The 14,905-nt window shown below is 43.2% G+C and overlaps 2 protein-coding genes and 1 non-coding gene across 2 annotated transcripts in view; 2 read left to right on the forward strand and 1 right to left on the reverse strand.

Moving 5' to 3' along the window:
- LOC138242764 (zinc finger protein 271-like) overlaps positions 1 to 14,905 on the forward strand; it is a 1,399,044-nt gene that overhangs the window by 1,022,424 nt on the left and 361,715 nt on the right.
- The window catches only part of LOC138243332 (antigen WC1.1-like), a 157,905-nt gene that overhangs the window by 61,768 nt on the left and 81,232 nt on the right, over positions 1 to 14,905 (forward strand). The gene's annotated exons all lie outside the window — the stretch shown is intronic.
- LOC138243868 (U7 small nuclear RNA) lies at positions 10,254 to 10,310 on the reverse strand. Its single transcript, XR_011192486.1, has one exon. It is a non-coding gene; the product is annotated as a U7 small nuclear RNA (small nuclear RNA).

Raw genomic sequence — 14,905 nt, forward strand, 5'->3', positions numbered from 1 at the left:
GGGTTTCTTTGGATGTCCTTTAGCATTCTGATAGTTGCAGAGATTTCAAACTTTTGGCTAACTACAAGAAGTTAATAGTTGAGTGCCTAAGTCAATATCACCGGGAATGTGACTATGTAAACTTAAATAGTATTCAAAATATTGCAATTTTGTTGTAGTTTAAAAATATATTTTAGCTGGGGATCCTCAAATGATGAGGGTAGAAAAGAGAACTATTCGACACCATCAGGAGTGCTTAACGTGTGATAAAAGTGTTTTTTAATCACAAAGTGAAAATAGTGAATTTGTCTTTCACTTAGGCGTTCATCAAAAGCTCATTAAACAATGAAAGAGAGGCTCGTGTTCCGAATTCTCTTCTTGTCTCATTGTCTTGCTTTGATTTTTAAAATGTACACTGTTGGCTATTCACTCTTCCTAACACGATTAAAGAGCCGAGTTTAGTTAAGAGGTAAAGCATCTCATGCATCGTATGAAGCTCTGTTTTCTATCACCAGCGTCTCCACTCTGATTTCTTTTTAAGCGCGATATCTTTTTTGTGATTTCTTTCGTTTGAATTCCCTCATGTGTGAATTTCAGCGCGACACATAAACTCGTTTGTCTGTTTTTAAGAGATGCAATTTTTAAAACAGACAAAATGAAAGACTGTTTAACTAAATACACATAGAAAACGTGCACCTAATTGAGAAAATTTGGACTGGGGCGATTTATTATTGTAGCGGTGCAAGCTCACAGTGGTGCACTTGAGGAATGCGGTACAAGGGCCAGTGGTGCACTGGATAACGCATCTGATTATGGATCAGGAGACTGTAGGATCGTAATGTTCTTAAACCCAGTACCATACATGTAGTGTGTTCAGTCCTACACAACCTTTCTATTGACTGAATAAGCCTCCTATTCCATCTCCATCTTCTTCCCACACATTACGGCTATTTCAGCACCGTTATTGTTGGACTACAGTCACAGATACGTAAGGGACACTGTTCCGAAGACCGGTCTTAAATAAATAATGTTGCAAAAGGTAACAATAAGGGTTTCTTAATGTAATGTTACATTTGGCCGTACAATACAATTTTCTGTACCCTCAAATAAAAAAAATCTTACTGCTTTCTCCTGAGAAACACAAGTGTAGTGTCAAATCACAATAAATAATACAACAAATATACTAAATTAACACCCAGATATGACAACACACAGCTATGACAGAACACATTGAAGACTTAAAAGCCCTTTTTTATTTCCTTAATTTCCATTCTCTTCCCTCCCCAGGATAACTGAAAACTAACTATAATAAAGACTGTATATGCATTACTTGTAATACAGCTACTAATAAAGATATACATGGAACTTAATTATTAATAAATAACATTTGTATTACTAAAGATGTGTTATGATAACATTCATTGTGAATATTTGTGGTGTCTGGAAAGCAATTTTAGTTAAATATAATAATAATTTTCAAGCAAGTGGTGCATAAGCTTGTTAATTAATGAGTACATTATTTCCATTACATTCAAGACAGTTCTAATGTGATCAATTGTTCTGCTTAATCCGCTACTGAGTTGCTTAAAACCTATGAAGAGGTGGTTTAAGCTAGACTCCTAATGCAGTAACATCTAATGGGCAGCAGCTGTTATTTTAGGTTTGTTGCAATTGAGAACAGGTTTAGTACAGAGCTGCTGATAAATTTCAGTGGAGTTTATTGTATATAAGTTTATTGCAATTGACCCATTGTAGCTACCAATCAGCAGCAAGGAAAAACAAACTTCACTTGTGCCTTTTAAAAAAAGGGAAACAGAGTAGTAGTTTATGTGGTAATTTCAGGTGCAATGTAAGAACTAAAGTTAACTACTCCCATAGTAATGCGTGGGGTCCTATCAATAGAAAAAAAAATGTTGTAACCCGAAAACACAACAAACACAAAACGAGAAGTCTTCCAGGAACCTAGGTAAATCCCTGTAGTAGTCTAACAACTATGAAAAAAAAAACAACCAAACGCAACAATTTCAAAAGAAAAAGAAAACAAAACATTAAAAACAAATCTGGGGAACAACAAAAACACAGAATCTAATGCGAGAGCTTTTTCAAGTCTTCAGTGCTCCTCTCGTCTCAGTATACCTCTCTCATATATTTGTTTACAGGTCAGCTGGAGGTACACAGCTGATGGTAATTTAAGTAGTCACAAATTATAGTACATTATATACAATATTGTAATCAACATATGGCTAATCATCAACTACTACTAGATCTTCACAAATCAACCAATCAGACATACCCATTACACATTTTCACATATTAACTGCACTTTTCTACAGTATTTGCTCAGTCATAGAATACAAAGTGACCATATTTCAAAGTTCAAAAGTTGTAGTAACTTTTTAGAACATGGAGCTTTTTGTAAAACTCTTTATTTTGGCATTAAAAGATCAGCAAGATTATACATTATAAACTAAAAAAAGAAAGTATGCCAGAGGTGGATCCTATTAATCAGATGTAAGCTGTCATATAATGACCTATCTGTAACCTAGAATACTAGTAGTGAATATTTTCCACACCACAGAGAGAATATAATATCATACCAGTAGGTTTTGATTGTCCATGTTGTCAAAGACTTGCTTGTGTGTACAGGACTCTTCCATTGTGCTCAGCCTCTTGATGTGGAATTGGGAGTCCACCTGTTCTGTACACTTTCCCACACGCCTCAGTTCATCTCCGTTCTCTATCAGGAGACCCAGTACCCGAAACTCTGAAATCATTCACATTTTGTATCAGCATTTGAAAGGAATTAGGTCAGGATTTTCTTACACTATTGTTACATTAGCATAACTATAGTGTTGTTAATGTGCTACATGCAATTTATAATCCTAAAATTGTTAAATTTCCACATTTGTAGTTGATGTTGTATGATCTTCACCTTCACAATATTTTGATGTGCCATTTATTGCTTATTAACGTACTATATTTAATCAAAATAATATTAAGTAAGACCTGTATGTATTTAAATAGTATTATTATTATTTAGGAACAAGTAATAGGTTTATTCCATGCTGAAAAAAAGAAGAAAGAGAACACAACTTTTCGGCCGTGGACCCTTCTTCAGGTGTGAGAGAGACAGGGCAGTAGGCAAAGGTATGACGAAGAGATCTAGAAAAAGATTTGGAGGAAGGCATAGTGGGTCGCAGCAGCTGTAGGCGGTAGTAGTTCAGGTGGGTAGCTGCGTCAGCATGCGTAGGCTGCAATGCTGTCTTTGTTGTTTGCCATTTAGGTTAAATACTGTCACGTTTTTCTCAGCAATCCTCTTTTGATGAGTAAGTATAAATAATAATGCTGTCTGCATTAGCCACCCACTGTTCCAGCATGAGTACACAAAGAGGAGTGGTAGCGTGTTACTGAGATGTCATTCAGAAGGGAAGTGATCCAGCTCAGCTCTCTGAGGTCTGGTAGATACATTTTCCATATGAGTAATGTAGGATCAACTTCTTCAGGCTGGAGGAAGGGCTCGCATTTCGGCAGCAGTAACTGACTGAGAAGTGACTCCAAGGACCTGGTCTTATCAGGTTGCTTTGGCACGTTTGTCAGTTCTGCTGAAATGCCCTGTCTATAGGGATATTTAGGAAGCAGAGGAATGACTATCTGAAAGGTGCCATGATCTTCTGGCTGTTTGGTGTAATCATGAATGACGCGGTAAATGCGTGTTCTTGCAATAAGAGAAACAAGATCCATAAAACACTGGCAGAAGTACAAAACTTGAGCGGATAAAAAGACACCTGTTTCTGCATGATTTCAAACAGGGGATCTTGCGCATGTGTGATGAATGTGATTGTTACGTCCCAGTGTGTGGTCTGTGTGTGGTTTTTTTTTGTTATGTTCCACACTGCTGACCTTTGATTGTTCTCCCTTCCCCATTGGCCCACCATTACAGCACTGTTCCGTATGACATCATCAATCAGCCTCTCAGCCAATCAGACTGCATCTTATTCAGCATATAACATGGAGGTTTTCAGGAAGGAGACAGTCAAATAACCACAGTCAAATACCAGGAATACAACAGAAGCACACAGCTATATCAAGATATCCAAATGCAAGACCCTATTTATATTGTTTGAAAAATATTAATACAGATGTTTGTTTTTCACCAAAACACTAGGCTTTCTGACTTCAGAAAACCGATTCGATTTTCGATTTTTAAGAACTTTATTTTCTTTTCACAAAAAATTACAGGAAATCACAAATCAGAAAGCTTTACATTAATATACATACTTAAAACAGTATATATGATCACATCTCATTACATTTTGACACGGTAACAGTTACATAGCAACAATTTTCTTTTTTTCTGGTGCAAATCACATTCTTTATTTAAACATGATAATGTTTTTCACAGTTTCTTGAGATACTGTCCAATGCCCTCTATTTCCCACAGATTTTCTGCTTCCTCCCTCCCTTCTCTCCACAGATCTCTGAGGTAATAGTTCTCTCGGGTGATGAACAGGGCCAGGCTACCTGCTGCCTTGACTGGGACCTCGATGCCTTTGAACAGCCCCATGTTCCTCACTCTCCACAGGGCGTCTTTCCCACTGTTCACCACGGCCCAGATCCTGTCAAACACGTCAGGGGGAAGTTTGACAGGAGAGATGCCGTATATGATGAAAGCAGCGGTCAGGGTAAATTGGGGCGAGAGAGCCTGCAACCAATCTTCAAACTGTGCCCAGAAGGCCTTAGCAAAAAAGCAGGACCACAGGAGATGGGTCACAGTCTCCTCCTCGCCGCAGCCCACCCTAACGCAGCGAGGGCTGGGGGTGAGGCCCCTACGGTACAAGAAAGTTCGTACCGGTAAGCACTGGTGGACGACACTCCAGGCTAAATCTCTGTGAATGTTGCACAGAAATTTAGAGGATGTGTGTTTCCACACCTTCCTTGTTTGGGCTGATGTTAAAATGCCCACAGGGGTCTGCCTATTGTTCTGGGGTGCTACGAAATCTTCCAGTTTTTGGACGCTGACATCTCGGAGGGGAATATGGCCAATTGGGTGAGATCTTAGAAAACTTTTAACTGTCCCATAAATTGCAGGGCATGTGTCAGAGAGTGGGACGTCCAGCTTGGGTCTGACACCCCACACTCTGAACACCTCCCTACCTACCCAGAGCCTGGAAAAATAAGTCCAGGTACGCGCTGCAGGTGCTGTTGCAAAGCCTCTCAGCACAGAGGCCAGGAAAATGCACAGCAGCTTCGTAGCAATATCTGGGACAGACTTCCCCCCTGAGGGTAGCGGCCTGTACATTATTTCCCTTCTGAGTCTTTCCTGCTTCCCACCCCATAGAAATTGAAACATCAATCTCCTCAGCACCGCCGCAACACGGTGTGGGATTGGGAAGGTAGAAGCCAGAAAATTCAAGACAGGCAAGAGCTCGGCTTTGATGACCAGCACCTTCCCTGTCATGGTGAGGTCACGGTCCTTCCATTGCATCAGTTTTTTGTTTAAGATTGGCAATTTGTTCTGCCAATTTACTGTTCCCATCTCTTCTCCAAAATACACCCCCAGGACCTTAATTCTCTTCTCTTGCAGCCTGAGATCATGTCCTTCTTTTGGCTCCCTCCAGTTCTGATAAAAAATCTCACTCTTAGATGTGTTAATTTTTGCGGAGGAAGCCAAAGAGAACCGATCACAGCACTGCAGAGCTCTGCTAATTGAGGCATTGTCAGAGAGGAGCAGGGTGACGTCATCCATGTATAGAGATGTCTTTACCTCTCCTCCCCCACTTCCAGGCACTGGTATCCCATTAATGGCCTGATCCTGGCGCAAGGCACAGGCTAAGGGCTCCATAGCCAAAACGAATAACAAGGGGGATAATGGGCAGCCCTGCCTCACCCCTGAACAGACTTCAAAGGTGCGTGATCTATTGCCATTAACCATGACTCTGCTGTTGCTACCTGTGTACAGCAGGTTAATCCACTTTCTCATGATGGGGCCAAACTTCATGTGCTCAAGTACCGATGTTAAGTACTGCCGGTTTAGGCGGTCAAAGGCCTTTTCTAGGTCTACACCTAAAATGCACAGAGGGAGGGAGCGATCCTCAGAGTACAGACAGACATCCCTCAACAAGGCCAGGTTGTCGCTCATCAGGCGTCCTGCTATCCCACAAGTCTGTTCTTTCCCTACCAGTGAGGCCACTACATTTTGTAGGCGCAGGAAAAGGGCTTTGGACAGGATCTTAGTGTCCACGCCTAACAGGCTGAGGGGTCTCCAGTTCTTTATGTCATTTTTTGCTCCTTTCTTAAACAAGAGAGAGATAGTGCCTTCTCTTAAGGAGTCAGGCAGCAATTCTGTCTTGTAGCTTTCCTCGAATAGGAGCAGTAGCGGATCCTGAAGCAGATCCCAAAAGGTGCAATAAAATTCTTTAGGGAGCCCGTCAGCACCCGGAGTTTTCCCCTTCTGTAAGCTCTCCATAGCCTGTCTCAGCTCTTCTACTGTCAAATCCCTCTCAAGTACTTCCCTATCTTCTTCACTCAAAATGTTTTCTAGCTTTGAGGTAAAAAAATGAATATCTTCATCCTTTACCTCTGTAGAGCTGTACAGTCTTGAGTAGAAGGCCTCGGTGCAGGAGAGGATAGCACTCGGCTCTGTTCTCTCTCGTCCCTCCTCATCAACTACACTTTCCATGACAGTCTTGGAGCCTACCACTTTCCTGAAAAAGAAGCGAGTACACTTCTCATTTTCTTCCAAGAACTGCACTCTGCTTCTTAACAGCACTCCTCGACTACTTTCTTCGGCTATGCTCCGGATGTCCTTTTTTAAAAGGGCGATATCCTCGAGCACATCGAAGCCACTGTGCAGCATCGTGTAGAGACGCTGCAGCTGCCTCTGTTTCCTGGCTAGCACTCCTCTCCGTCTGGCAGCAGCCTTCCTTCCCTCAGCCATGAAAAAGGCCTTTGTCCTCACCTTCACCTCCTCCCACCACTCTCCTACTGACCCGTACAGACACTGCAAGGACAGCCACTGTGATAGTTTCTCCTTGTAGCGGGATACTACCCCCTCGTTCTCTAGCAGCTTTGTGTTGAGTTTCCAGAGGCCTGGGCCAAAGACAGTCCCGCCCTGGAGTTCCACTCTACACCCTAAAGCCTGATGATCTGAGAAGAAGACAGGCTGAAGAGTGACCCCAACAACTTTCACTCTCTCTGAGACAAAGCAATAGTCAATTCTGGAGCTGCTATTCCTCCCTGACCATGTACATCCTGCTGTTGTGGGATATATACATCTATATGTGTCTGAGAGTTTAAAGTCTTGAACTAAGTTTTGCAGGGCCAGTGAGCTGGAATCCAATTTTATCGGCGAGCTAGACTGCCTGTCTGTGTGCTCTAAGATACAATTAAAATCCCCTCCCACTATCACGTCTGTGCTGCATAACAATAGGGGGGAGAGTGCCTTGAGTAGCTCCACCCTTCCTCCTACGTCAGTAGGGCAATACACATTGATTAGCCGCAGGTTAACGGTCCCCCATTCCACATCCACACACAGCAACCTGCCATCTATGACCCTCTGAATACTTTTCAATTTGAATGCCCATCCTTTGAAAAGAATGGCCACGCCAGAGGCTCTGTTGTTATTGTCCCCTGACCAAACAGAAGGCCCTTTATCCCACCTATCTTCAAAACTTTTATACCTCTCTTGATAGGCTAAAGCACACTCCTGCAACATCAACACATCTCCCTCTCTCTGCTGGAGGTAATCAAAGACAGACTGGCATTTAACTCTGTCATTGATACCTCTTGTGTTAAGAGAAATTATGTTAAGAGCCATATTACATAAGAAAGTGGAACCAGTCTTTACAAAACACATTTCTCTTCGGTCTCACCTGTTACCTTTTTCTTTTTCTTCTTACCAATTTCCTGCCAGCCATCCTCTGAATGAGCCTTCATCAGGGTGGCAGCAGTAAAAGCGTTCACAGAGTCCATTTCAAGGAAGGGGGTAGAGGGAGGGGTGGAGAGGTTCCAGCTGTCCCCATCGCCATGCTCTCCTTCCTCCTCGCTCGGGGAGAAAACAGAGTCATTTTTTCTTTTCCTCAAGTCCAGCTCCTGGGAGCACTGAGGGGAAAGGGGTGCAGCCGATGCACCAGTCTCCTCTTCCCCCTCACCCACCAGCTGCTGCAGATCCTCCGTGATGGACTGGATGGAGGAGAGGAGGGCATCTGTAGCACTTGCAGAGTCTGAGAAAAGCAGCTCCGCTGAATCCTGGGTATCCTCGCTGGACCCGCTCCACCGGGGGGCCCCACACTGGCCCTCGTTCTGAGGAGCAGGAGTGGGGGAGGGGTCCTCGCTGTTCTCGGGGGTTTTCAAACCCTCGTGCTTGTCTGGTGCAGTCTGCGGTTGTGGGGGCGTAGTGGATTTCTCTTCCACCAGCCCCGGAGCCACAGCAGGACTGATCCTGGCTGGAGGCTGAGAGTCTTTATCCAACAAGGGTTCTTTGTTTGACTTGTTGTTTGCTTTGGATTTTCGGGCCGGTTTGGCTAAAACAAGCACTGCCTCATCCTTTCTCATTTTGAGTTTATTGGCGTAGGCGTGAGGGCAGTTCTTAAAAACGTGTCCTTCCGAGCCACATAAATTGCACTTTGGCAGCATTGAACAGTCAGAGGCTAAATGTCCCTGTTTGCCACAGGTCTTGCAGCATTTCACAGTGCAGGACGATGCCAGGTGTCCCACAGCACCACAGCGCCGACACACCTTTGGTTGTCCCACATAAAACACATAGCCATTGCAGGCGCCCAGCCGGATTGTAGAGGGCAGGTGCCTTAAGCCTCCATTTACGCTGTCCGGTAGCAAGCGAACCTCGAATTTCCTTGCTCCTGTTTTTATACCATCAACATCTCTAACCTCAGTTCCATGGTGGACGGTGCAGTACTGGTTAAGCCAGGTGTGAATGTCCTCCGTCTTTGCCAGTTCCGAGAACATAACAACATGCACCGTTTTCCTCTCTCTCTGTGTCAGAGGCTGCAAGTTGATCTTCTCAAGTGCAGGAACTTTGCCTCTTTTTGCCTCAAACACATCCACGCATTGTTCAAACAGAGGATAGGTAGCAAATACAACCTCAAATGCTTTCTGACCTGGGAGAGCGAAGATGAAATCCAAGTGCCGAGGTTCAAAGCCAAGTTCCTTCTGTAACACTTTTCTGCTGAACTGCATACGATCCATGAAGAGGTCATCCAAGAGCTCAAAACGTACAGCATTCTTACGGGATCCAAAGGTTGCCATTTCAAAAACCGCAAATCGAACACTGCTTCCAACAAAAGAAAAACAATCCAACTACTCCACCTACAGGCTGATCAAGGTATCTCCCCTGCCAGAAAACCGTCTAAACAAATACTAAAAGAGCAAAAATTCCACTTCCTGAAGGAAACAAAAACACATGTACCTTACCAAACTTTGAGTACAGGCGATTCAGGGTGATAATACAAGACCATTTAAAATTAAACAAATAAAACCTGTCAACAGGTAATCCTAACTACTCATAAAAAACTGAAGTGGTAATACACAGTAGGTGATATTTGGGTGTAAATTAAATCCATGCAAGAAGAGAGTTTAGTGTTATTCTTCCAAATCTGATATGCAAGTGAGAGATCTGGCTCAGCCAATCACAAAGCTGCCATGGTCTGGAATGGAGCTGCTCTCCTCTTCTTGTTATTGTTAAAAAATGTAAACAAATGACCTGGAATGTAAATACAACCATTAGATTGTAGTTTGAGAGATAAGCTTGTGAACCTTCTAACACAAGATTTCAGGCCAGTTAGGGTGAGAATGTAAGAGCATTTCAAAATTAACACAAAACGTGTAAAATGGCTTTCAAACTAACCTGCTCATAAAGAAGATGTAGAAGAATGTGGTTGTAACGTTCAGTGCATATAAGAAAGAGACCACATGGTTTTGTTTCAAATGGTGTATGCAAATATGATATCTGGCTAACCAATCAGAAAGTACTTTGCTTATCCAGCATCCTATCAAACAACATTTGCAGATTTACACACAGTAGTTCATTTAACAGTTTCAGAAACTGTATACATGAACAAACGCAACTGTTAGGTTTTACATCTTGAAATTAAAGGCACAAGAAAATTCTGTGCAGGTGGCCAGAGGAAAGAGCTTCACTAAAAGTCAGCTGACAACAGCAGTGTTCTTGAAACTATCATACAAGATCTTTTTATTCATAAAAGTCCCATAAATTGTTTGAAAATTATTGTTAAACACATCTATTCTTTTACCAGAAAACAGGCTTTCTGACTTCAGAAGCCTTCTAGACAAATACTAAAAGAGCAAAAAATCCAGTTGGTGAAAAAAACAAAAACACATATACCCTACCAAACCTCGAGTACAGCCATTCAGGGTGATAATACAAAACAATTTAAAATTAAACAAATAAAAGCTGTCAACTGGTAATCACAGCTACTCATAAAAAAATGAAGTGGCAATACACAGTAGGTGACTCTTGAGTGTAAATTAAATCCACTAAATTTAGTGTTATATTTCCAAATCTGATATGCAAATTATAGATCTGGGCCAGCCAATCACAAAGTTCCCATGGTGTGGAATAGCGCTGCTCCCCTCTTCTAGTTATTCACACTGGTGTTAGGTTGCATATTAGCACACTTCATCTAATTCAGTTGTTTCAGAAAAAAAAGTAAACAAATAAACTGGATTTATTTGTTGGAGCTTCACCAATCTGTTTTTCCACCAAATAAATTGGCTTTCTGACTTCAGAAAAACCTTCCATTTATTTTTAAGAACTATTTTAATTTCACAAACAAATACAAAGAATCACAAAATAGGAAACTTATAAATAAATATACCCAAAACAATATATATGAAACCATCTCTTTAGGTTATAGTGCTCTAATAATGGACAGGGCCAGGCTACCTGCTCCCTTGACTGGAACCTCAATGCCTTTGAACACCCCCATGTTCCTCAACCTCCTGTTTTTATTCCGTCAGCACCTCTGAACTCAGTTCCATGAAGGACTATAGAATACTGGCTTAGCCAGGTGCGAATGTCCTCCATCTTTGCAAACTCTGAGAACAAAACAACATGCACAGTTGAATGTGGATCTTCCCATTGGCCTGAACTATCACTCTTTTTGACTCAAACAACTCCACACATTGTTCAAAGCGAGGGGAGGTAGCAGTAACAACTTCAAACATTTTCTCCACATTCTACAGATCTCTAGAAATAGAGGAGGTCAGGCTGCAAAAGTGGGGGAATGGAAAAAATCTCCTCTCCAGAATGTGGAAATATTTTCCTGGATTGAGTCCTTTCCTCTGCAAGTCACTCCTCCCCACCTTGTGCAGTGTAGTGATTGTCACGTTCTCTTAACACACTGAAGGGTTTCAGTTCGAAAGCAGGAGGAAACAAGCGATCTCTTTTATCAAAAGTTTAGCTCTCCTGACAGTGCTTAACGGGGCTCTTTTCTACACTGAGAAATTTTTATTTGGAAAACATAAGGGAAGAGAAAAGTTTCCCTTATTGGGAGTTTAACCCAGGCCACCTGGGTGAAAATCCAGAATCCTAACCACTAGACCATACAGGAGCACACAGCCTCACAAACAATGTGTAATTTCTGTCTTTATAGCGCACTTGTTACATAGCTAGCTGGCACTCAGAGTACTGCAAGATCTATTTACTGAGAATTAGTTGAAGTATAACGTCAGGACTATAACCCCAGCTTTCAGGGGGACTGCAACCTTAACACAGAGCCTTAGACCACTCAGAAAAGGTTTGTTGGCTTACAAGTAATTACATGTGTGAAATCTATGTCTCTCAGGCCTGTGAGACTACATCACAGAAGTGCAAACTTGGAGGATGGGCTTAGTAGATAGGGCAACAATTGCGACACGCGCCAAGCCTCTTATGTCCACTGCACATGCAGACTTTGAAAGGGGTCTCAGATTTTATGGGTACTCAATTCTATACGACACTGGCAAGATGGAGTAAAGGAGCAGACCCTTTAAGAGACAAAAACAACACATTGTTACAGCCAATGTTAATTAAAAGGGCAGCACAGTGTTGGAAATACTGTCACGGATGTTATAAGGGCATACCGTTGTTGTAACAGAACAAATAAGGTTCTTGATCCGAGATGAAGTAAAACAGATGAGTTTATTGCATGCAAGGAATAATAAAGCCGAAGTCTTGTTTCCCGCAAGAAACAACAAAACCGAAGTATTGTTCCCCGTACTGTTACAAACTTTTGGGTTATATAGTGTCTTCTTCTCCGTTTCTGACGTCACTCGGTCTGATGATAAAGAGGGGGGTTCATGGTATTTGGCCAGTTTACGATGTTCTGGACAAATTGTCAGTTTAAGATTACACCCAGGGGGGTTCCTAGCTTGCATCTGCAATCCTTATCAGTTAACCCCCTTTCCTGCCATAAACCCCAGCTTGTGACTTAGAAGTCTAAACCCCCTACAGAAAGGATTAAATTCAAACCCCCGTCTTCACATCTTTCTTCATTCCCCCTTATAAAATATGGCATACGTCAGTGTAGCCTAATTTTATACATACAATGTCAGGGCAGATCTTTCCTTTCTTGGCGAACAGGTATGTATTGCCATGACATTGTACGTTCCACGGATATAGCAAGATGTGATACATGTTTTTGTGCACGTGATGATTACAATTATACATATAAACAATACTATTCCTACAAATAAACACTGTAAAAAGGTTCCACCCCAGGACCCAAACACAGAGTTTACCCAAGACCCAATTCCCCAATTTTCAATATAATAGTCCTGATATTTCTGTCCCTCATTGTAAATGTGTTGGGCCAGATCTGAGATGTGCTCAGAATTATCAGGAATATATGTGCAGCATCCAGTGCCAATTACTGCACAAGTTCCTCCTTGGGCTGCCAGTACATAATCTAAAGCTAGTCGGTTCTGCATGGCCACTGTTCTGAGGGCTACCATCTCATCATTAACAGCCTTCAGACTAGATGAGGTAGAATTTGCTAATTCTTCTAAAGTCGAGGCCATTTGAATTAACTCTCGACTCAGAAAGTTCATGCCGGCTTGTGGAAATATTATACCTTAATAATATTCCCAATCAGCCAATTTTCTTTGTGGTCTGTGGTTAGGTCCGAAGGGGCTGTGGGTTTGAACACGGATATGAGGAACCACATATCCTAAATAACATGAGCCAGACCACTGGGCTGGCAACCACGGGTAGGCTCGTTTTCCACAAATGAAATATGTTCCGTTTGGCGCTCCCCATGCCTCTGAAAATAAGAAGCTTATACCGAATTGTGGGGTGTACCGATCCTATCCTGGAATTTGGAAGGTAGAGGTGGATATATTTGCAGCAATGGTAAGGTTGCAACGACTCCATCCAACCAAGTGCAGACCATTAGTGTGCTGAAAACATATGTTTCCCTCACGTTCCTTATTTAGAGTCAGGTATGGTGGTGTATGGCTTCTGTTATATTTAGGAGCGTAAGAGCCTGTGAAACTCGTGGGCTTTAAGCCTCGCTCCTGTAGATATTGTAATGTTGTGCAGGTTAAAGTCGTGTTATGGCAACCCCCATAGTTTGTCATATTAAAATCTCCTAAATTATCCCTCCAAATGATCATGCCTATGACTTCCTCGAGACGCCAAGGAATGGCCCCCATAGGAAGTCCTCCCTGTACATATTTGGGTAATGCGGCACACACCCAGCAGGCACTTTGGTTGGTTTTCTTAGCTGTCAGAAAGGAGAGGCCTAAAAAGGAATTAATTCCATGTTCTCCTTTGTGGGAGAGATGATCATTAATCCCTGCGGAACATAGTCCTACAGCAACAATTATCGTTATTGACAGAAATGATTTCATTCTGAGTCTGTAAATGGGGATGAGGCTCGTTGGCAGTGTGACGCGTGGATCCAGCAATCTTTTCCTTCCACTCGAACCGCAGACTCGGTTGTCAACAGGATCTGGTAGGGTCCGTCCCACCTGGGCTGGAGAACCTGTGAAGGAAATTTCCTGATCCACACCCACTCTCCTGGGATGAGGTCGTGCCCTCCTTCAGGTGGTGGTCTCCACGCCTCCAGGACCTGCTCGCGGGCTCCTTGGGTGGCCTCTGTCAGCAACTTGCAATACTGTAACAGAGAATCAGTTAGTATACTCAAGCCTACTCTGTCATGTCCTGGAGAGTCACTCAGTCTCATGGGACGCCCCGTGATCACCTCAAACGGGCTCAGCCCCACTTTTCGATTTGTCCCAGCCCGGATGCTGCACAGTACGGCGGGCAATGCATCCACCCAGGGGATCCCTCCCAGGTGGTACTTTGTCAATTTAGCTTTCAAAGTCCGGTTCACCCGTTCCACCATGCCGGAGGACTGCGGGTGATGAGGGCAATGCAGGTCCCATTTGATCCCTAGTAGGTCTGCCACCACCTGACACACTTTTCCAGTAAAATGTGTGCCCTGGTCTGAGTCTATGCGACACGGGAGTCCCCATCGGGGAATTACTTCTGTCACGAGATATTTGGCAGTTGTCTGCGCAGTCTCTCGTTTGACAGGGACAGCCTCCACCCATCTAGAAAACTGGTCCACCATCACTAGGAGGCCTGTTTTCCCTTTACAGGGTGGCAGTGAACAATAGTCTATTTGCCAGTGTCTAAAGGGCCCCTCGGGTGCAGGACGTCAAAGATTAGGAGCCGGCGGTGCTCCAGAGGCTTTTTGGCACTCTCCACAGCGTTGTACCACATCAGCTGCGAAGGGTGTGAAGCCTGTGCCCACCCAGCTCTGAGCAAAGCGTCGAGTCATTTGGCTAACACCTGGGTGCCCTGTGGAGTGTATTTTCTGTGCTAGGTAGGGCATTAGTTGCTTGGGACAGGCGGGTCTGCCTGTACGCTGGCACCTCCAGGTCCCATCCTTCTGCAGCCCCACAT

This window comes from Lepisosteus oculatus, chromosome 14 (genome assembly GCF_040954835.1).
Source record: "Lepisosteus oculatus isolate fLepOcu1 chromosome 14, fLepOcu1.hap2, whole genome shotgun sequence".
Lineage (NCBI taxonomy): Eukaryota > Metazoa > Chordata > Actinopteri > Semionotiformes > Lepisosteidae > Lepisosteus > Lepisosteus oculatus.